General features: G+C 44.0%; 1 protein-coding gene across 1 annotated transcript in view; it reads left to right on the top strand.

Annotated features, from left to right (window-relative positions):
* The window catches only part of LOC139339495 (E3 ubiquitin/ISG15 ligase TRIM25-like), a 308,448-nt gene that overhangs the window by 76,577 nt on the left and 224,463 nt on the right, over positions 1 to 7,408 (top strand). The gene's annotated exons all lie outside the window — the stretch shown is intronic.

Here is a 7,408-nt window from a genome sequence, read left to right on the forward strand (position 1 = left end):
TTTTTTCTCTTCCTTCAGTCTCTGCCTGCCTCGTGGTTACTGACGCCAGCTCATTGCTGTTTGTTTTAGCCTTTTTCAATGTCTTATTTTTAGTTTTTGTCAGTGGTCAGTGTTTGTGTCCTCGTGAATTTCCGCTTTGAACCTGCATCTCCACGATGCCCATTCTAGCATGTTCCTTCGAGTAAGCAAAGAGCGTGTTTGATCGCTTGTTTCTCCCCCTTGTTAACTTACACACACTCACGTTAATGTACACATTTGGAAACCACAGTGGCGTAGTCATTGTGTCTCTTAATCTTCCAGTAAAGTAACACGTCAGAGCCAGTTAAGGACCATAAAAGGGGAAGAAAACATTAGCTTAAGTCCTTATGAAGCATGAGATACACTCATATCAGAGTAAAGCAATAAATGCGACTGTGTCTTTACCTTTTTTATATCAATGTCTTTAATGCTGATTATTATTATAAATGATGTTGTCACTATTATTATGACTATTACTATTATTGTTGTTGTCCTCTGTTTAAAGAATGTGTTTTTGTACATTGTCATTAAAAAGTCCTGCTGGACAGTGACATACAGTTTTGAAAGTGGCCTTAATTTTATATATGTGGGGACAGTGAATGGGGAAGGGGGTTATGTATTCTTGAAACTTGATTGTTTTTTTTACTTACCTTGAATCCATCTCAAATGAAAATAAATTGAAGATCTGAAAATGACTCCTTTTTGTCATTGTACTTGTTTACAAATCATGGTGCTACATTACTAGTCAGGGGTTATAAGCAGTTTAATGACAATGATAATGATACTAGTGATAATGATGATAATGATAATAATCTAGTTTCCTCAATGGGATTGTGTGTGTGTGTGTTCTTAATCACTTATATTTTTTAACTTTTCTCACTTAATAAAGTAATTTCAAACGGCGTTCTGTGCTTTGATTTTCACTTAGTAAATGATTCATTTGATCTTTCTCCCTTTGTGCCATCTTTCTGTTAACTGCCTTTAGCTGAACTGGAGCCACTCACTCCCTTTAATATCACAATATTTCAATTTAGGCCTCACTGCTTTTCTATAATCCATCTTACTTACTTGAGCTCTTTACCTCTCATATCGATCACACTGCTCCTCCGCCTGGTCTTCCCCAGTCTTCCTGGACCTCCAGGTTTCTTGCTCCCCGACTGCACCACTCTGCATTACTGGGGCTCGGAAACTGGCAGGCCAGAAACTGGGTCGGAAAACACGGACTGGATCCAAAGCTTAAGTAGAAACAGGGATGAAGACGATTGTGTGAAGCGTTGCTGCACAGCAAGAAAACATATCTCAGCTATACAGTTAGAGAGAGATAGGGTGTGTGTGTTCTTGCTTTCTGTGCTTAAAAGAAGCAAAAATTCTTAAGAGTAGGAGGACAAGGAAAGTCGTGCAAAGTGGAGGACATGCTCTTTTCTTCAAGACTTCAGCTTTGGATAAGCTGTGGAAAGATGTCATTTTTTTTATGATAGGCTCAGTGAGTGAATGTGATCAACGCAGGTCCTTACATGTACAGCAATACAAATATGCTCTCATGTTTTGCACAGCAGTAAGTGCCTTTGTTTGTACACTATGCACTCTGTATGTGCACACTCCCGTCCACCATGAGCCAATAAAAGCTCAAACAACAAACTTAGGCGTCTCCCCACTCCTTAATGATCCCACTAATGAACAACTGACATACAACCATCAGACTCACTGTAAAAATGACTGATTGCGAGAGAAAGAGAGTGGGTGGGGGTCAGCGCCTCTATGATATGTTATGATTACAGCAACAGAGCTTTATGCAATTAAAATGATGAGGTATTTTCCTATTGTGCCGAAAAGATTTAGGGCGCCCATTTGTCTCCACTTTGCTGCAGTGTTTTGAAGAGCTGGGGCTGGGGAGAGAAGTCACGAGGCTTTTGGGGGGCAAGAGGAGGGAGGAGGAGGAGGAGGAGGAGGAGGAGATGAAGGAGGAGTGAGGAGGGTTAAGTCACATTTGGAGGCCAGAGATGGAGCAGAATTCCATGAGCAACATCTGGAATTCCAACTGCATCATGTAGGCCAGACACACAGCGGGACATGGCAATGAGGGGTGGGGGATGGGACCTGGTTTGGATCTGTTTGATTGGCTTTTCTGACTCCATCAAGATCACAATAAAGGAGAAGTGTTTTTGGAGTTTTCATTCTCCTCTGCAGGCTTCGGGACCTCTCTTTATTTGTGCATGATGTTTTCCTTGCTCAAACCATCTCCTTGGCCGGCGCACAAGTCTGACTTTTAGCTGTGGGTCACTATTCAATGTTTTCTGTCTTCCCCAGCTGATTCTGCAGAGCGAAGAAAAGAATCGCCTCAGCATAATTCTTCCCCGCAGTCCTCTCTTTTCTCCTCTCTCTGTGTAACTGGAGAGCTTTTCTTCACTGTCTGCGAAATGACTCACTTCTTTTTCACAAAGCCCAACAAAAGACCACACCACAATGCCCCAGCCTCCTCCAGCCATCTCCACTCCTCTGGCTCTCACATTTCACCCAGATAAATGAAAAGGTAATTTCGAGGCCTGATCCCAACGCTACTGTCCACACTCTACAAAAGCTGATCTACGAACATGAACTCCATACATCCAAGCACCTCATATTGCATCCCCTTGACCCAACAAACGTCATTAACAAACTCCTTTTATGTCCCTGTCTTCCCCTATGCTGGACACTTCCTCTGCCTGTTTCAGTTGGCATGTGTGTCGCCTGCAGGCCGATGAATGGAAACTTTCAAGCAGGGGAAGTCCTGCTCTTAGCCATTGTGTCTCACGATAGCCAACATGAACATCATACTGTAATTGCAAGAGCAACCTCAGAGAGAAGACAGAGTACTTTCCCATTTAATGAGAATGAATAATCAACAGAATGGTTAGTGTTGCACTCTGCCTGGTAACAAGGATGTGGGATGACAGAAAGGGGCATTTCTTAAGGGAGCTGGTGAGCAGCTATATAGGTTACACATGGTTTTCATTTGCATCAGTTAAAGTTCTGCCACATCCTGCACCAAGCATGAGTACAACAAACAGGAACAGAGGATTTCTCTCTGGAGTGTCTGTTGTACGCTCGCACACACGCAACCAAACATGCACAGATGGGATGTAAAGGGCCTGAGCTCGCTGCATTGTTCACTTTCTCCACCAAAGAGCGCAGGGGAGGTGGCTTGCCTTGTCTTTGATTGTGAACAAATGGGAATGTCTGACAGGAAATTTGCTTTGCATGCGTTGCGTGTTTCATTTCAAATGGTGATGTGATGTGATGATTATGATGGTGACAAATCAAACTCAAAAACTGAACATTTTGACATATTCTACGTTATAATACATATATATTCTACATATACCTGTTTTTAAGCAGTGCCATGAAAAGTTGAATAATAGATTAGTTATATTTTCACTTTTCGAGGCAGATTTTCTGTAATGCAGTAGCAGGAAAGGCACAGCATGACCAATAACCCATTTAAGTGCCCCACTAAGCCAAACCAATGAGGCAGCCTTCACAATACCATGGCCTTGAAATTGGTGAATGTAAATAGAATGCAGCCATTAGCAATTATACCTGTGCATTCCCTATGAAATGTCAAAATGCTGTGAAAAGGTCATGCCTCAGTGGAGGTTTGTTCTTCTTCTAATGGAAAAATAGCTGAACAAGGTGCTATACACTCCTGGAAGGGTAGAAGGGTTCTTGAGCTGCTGCAGTCTCTCTCACAATCCCCCTGGGGGCAGTCCATTGACATAATACATTTCTTAGCCCCCCACAACTAAATGTCTAACCCTCAGCCTAAAGTCTTAAGCCTCATAAAGCAGTCTTGACCTGTGGGGACCTTAATTTTGTCCCCATGGGTTGGTGTGCAGTCAGGTTAAAGTCTCACTTGAGATATAAAAACACACACACACACACACACACACACACACACACACACACACACACACACACACACACACACACACACACACACACACACACACACACACACACACACAGGGTTTACTTGTGGAGCACAGTGAACGAGAGGGATCAATACCTAATACTTTTTTCCGTTATGTCTGCATCTTGTTATTCCATTTAGCTACACATGGAGCTATGCATGGAAAATAACTTTCCACATTAGTTAAACATAACTTTTTTGTGTGCCCCAGATGTCCCAATCTCAGCTTTCTGCTCCATCGTGTATTTTACCAACTGTTTGCTCTTTGATCTTTGTCAGCCGTGCAGTTTTGTCAGAACCCCCCCCAATCTGCTCAAAGCTATCAGTTTAAAGCCACGTGCCCACTTTCCTTACCCTTAACACAATGTCTTCACTTTGAATTGGGTGTGGTGCAGTGGGAGCCGTCTCTTTTAGATGTGGCAGGGAGGTGTTGTGCGGGTGAAAAATACACAGGTGCAAAGAAGTAGAACAATCAACATTTCAACTTCTTTAGGTTGCTGTTTTTTTTTTTTTCAAATCTGTCTCATATGGCGTGGTTTCCCAAGCCCTGCAGAAAAACGCCTCCGTCATAGGAGGTGCTGATTCAGGCTCTCCAAGCCCAGCTACCCCTGCCCTGACCCAACCATATCCGCAAGGAAACCCCCCTGCTTTGCTCAGGGCCTGGTCAGGATAGTGGGCACATTTAATCTGACAACTAAATACATATATACAGTCCCTGTCTGACCTCTTGAGACCTCCAATTATTCTTCCCCCTCACCCTCCCCACATCTCCTGCAGTCTCTTAATGAAGTATCACACCACCTCATGCTTGGTTTTTCTCTTTCTCTCACCGCCTCTTCCATCGCAACAGCGCACATCTGGTTTCCATAAGCACATACATGTCATCACAAAGAAGAGGAGGGGGGAGAAATAAGGGGAGGACCGGGAGAGGAGGGGGAAGGGTGTGTGTATATGAAGGGAGGTTTGAGCTTCAAGGAGTAGTAAGACTGTCAAGATATCTCTGCCCTTCATCATCTCTCCAGACTCCTCTCACATATGTTTTCTTGACACGGGCCAGCTTCCTTTCAGTCAGACATTAAAAGGAAATCTATAAGAGCAAGTATGCAGCTGTGAGGGAGAGCAACAGTCAGGGACGCCGTGAGTAAATAGGATACAGACAGAGAAGGAAAAACTCTGAAGTCAGAGGAGAGTAAGAAGAAAGTCAGTGAGACATGCAGAGATCAGAAAGGCCACATCAGAGGTTGTCTTTGAAAGTGGAGCTTAGTGGGCCTCTATGCTGAGTTCCTAACAGTGCTGGACATAAAGACCTATGTGGTTACACTGAGGAAGGGAGGGCTGGGGGGAGGGGAGGAGAAGAGGGGGTGGGTGGGACTGCTTACAGAGCGAAAACATATTGTTTTTCCTGCCCACTCATCAACATAAGAGTGGACTTGCTCAGCTGACTGGCTGCTTATGGAGGCCTTTACTACTGACCTGAGCTCTACACCAGGTGGTCTGCTGTGGTCCTCCAGCTGTCACTACAGAATCTGGAAAAGACCCGACTGTAGACACATTGTTTTGAGTCATCTCTTCATCTGTGAACACAGTCCTGTCCAGCTGTTTCACTTTAGATGTGCAGGGAAGGATTTATACCAAATGTGGCCTTTCACAGACCTGAGCAGGTCCAGGACTGCCCTCCTGGTCCCAAGCTGAGCTGAGAGAACGCCTCTCCTCATGGGGCAAAGCTGGAGCAGGAAATTTTGCATGTTGAATCTGTTGGATCTAGAATTCTTCTTGTGTCTGGAGTTGGATGAAGTACAGGGATTCTCTTTAATGGTGTCAGTCCTCCATGGACAGACTGCTCAGGTGATACTTATTTGAGGAGGCTGTATTGGATTTGGTCACTTCCTGTGAAGGCGGGGACGCCCATTATGACTGTTGTTATGGTCAGCTGGTGTTGACAGTCAGCAGATGAAGTCATATGGTGTGCAGTATGTAGAGTCTTGAGACTTCACATCCTGTCACTGCCAGTCATTGTCAGGAAGATTATTTTTAAACATGTTGGATGTTTGCGATTTACTTAGACAGCTGATGATATTACCTGTGCGTTGCCAGAGGGAGACATACAAAGAAAAAACAAAAGAATTGCAAGCAAAAGGTTTCTAGTATGAAGGGACAAACTGGAACTGTGTTTTTGTCACTTGTCCACTTTTCAGCACAAATGTCGCTGCATATGAACAGTACAAGCTGCTGTTTGCCGTTCATGTTTGTTTAGGTAGAAGAACAAGTGGCAGTCAGTGTTCTTGCTGGGTCTGCAGGGTCGTCTACCTCCCGACCTCCAGTCCTCACTGACCAGTCATTCAGTGTGCTGTCAGTTATTATTTATGCTCCTTCCAGACTGTCAGAGACAAAAGAATCTGTACAGGTCACCAGAAAGAAGCTTTATGTGTTTGTTTCATGACAAGAGGTCAAAGGGACAAAAAAACTTCCACTTCACACACATCAAAATCTAATGGGAGCATTACAATTTTCCAGGTACATTTATGCTCTTCAGAGGTTGACATATTTCAAGTCCATTCAATGAGTTTCTCCTTTAATGTCACCCTTAAGCCTTCAGGTCAACTCAACAAAGGACCTCATAATCCAACAGGTACACTGCATCACATCCATACTTCATGTGTAATTGGGTGTGATGAATAAGGCTACAGAGTGGCTTTCTGCCTTAAGTCTCCAATGACATTTTCTCTACTTTCTCTTCTGTCTTTCCATTTGGCCAACACATCATCTGTTTGCCCCAATGTTCAGCTTATCTCCAAAACCCAACACACACATTTTCTCCTCACAAAAGTACCCTCTGCATGATAAGATAAACAGTCATTCAAGATGAAAGACAGGGTCTTTCTCCAGCACTCATTCCAACTCGGCTCCCTCGGTAAGAAATGTGTTCTTGGGCTGCCAGAGAGATGCCAGGGTGAAGGATTCACTGGTCCTCACAGAGGCCAGACACACAGAGTTGCATCAGGGCAGAAAAATGTTATGCTCAGCGACCATAGGGCTGTAATTACATAGGAGCACTGCTGAGCTCTGCAGGATGAACGTCAAGACTGGAGAGATGGTACAGGGGAAGAGGGCAAATGCATGATTTACAGCAGATTGGGAGAAGGGAAGGGTGGGTAACGGAGTTAGATGGTACAGAGGGTTACCATGACCAACTTGGAGGAAACGAAGATTAAGATCATTTTACAGAAATGAAAATGCCATTGTCACCTTGTGGGCGTTGAGGGAAAGGGGGGTTTCCCAATATAAGAACAGTACAAATTGCTGTGAGATCAGTGGATCCTTATATAGCAGTTTCCTTTTGTATTCTTAGTTTTAACTTGAATCCCTCAAGTCCTTTGCTTGTATGCTGAGGGGCCAGGCCACAATGTGGTGTGACTGACACCTTGTGGACTCCAAGCGTAACCA

The sequence above is a fragment of the Chaetodon trifascialis genome, chromosome 11 (genome assembly GCF_039877785.1).
Source record: "Chaetodon trifascialis isolate fChaTrf1 chromosome 11, fChaTrf1.hap1, whole genome shotgun sequence".
NCBI lineage: Eukaryota > Metazoa > Chordata > Actinopteri > Chaetodontiformes > Chaetodontidae > Chaetodon > Chaetodon trifascialis.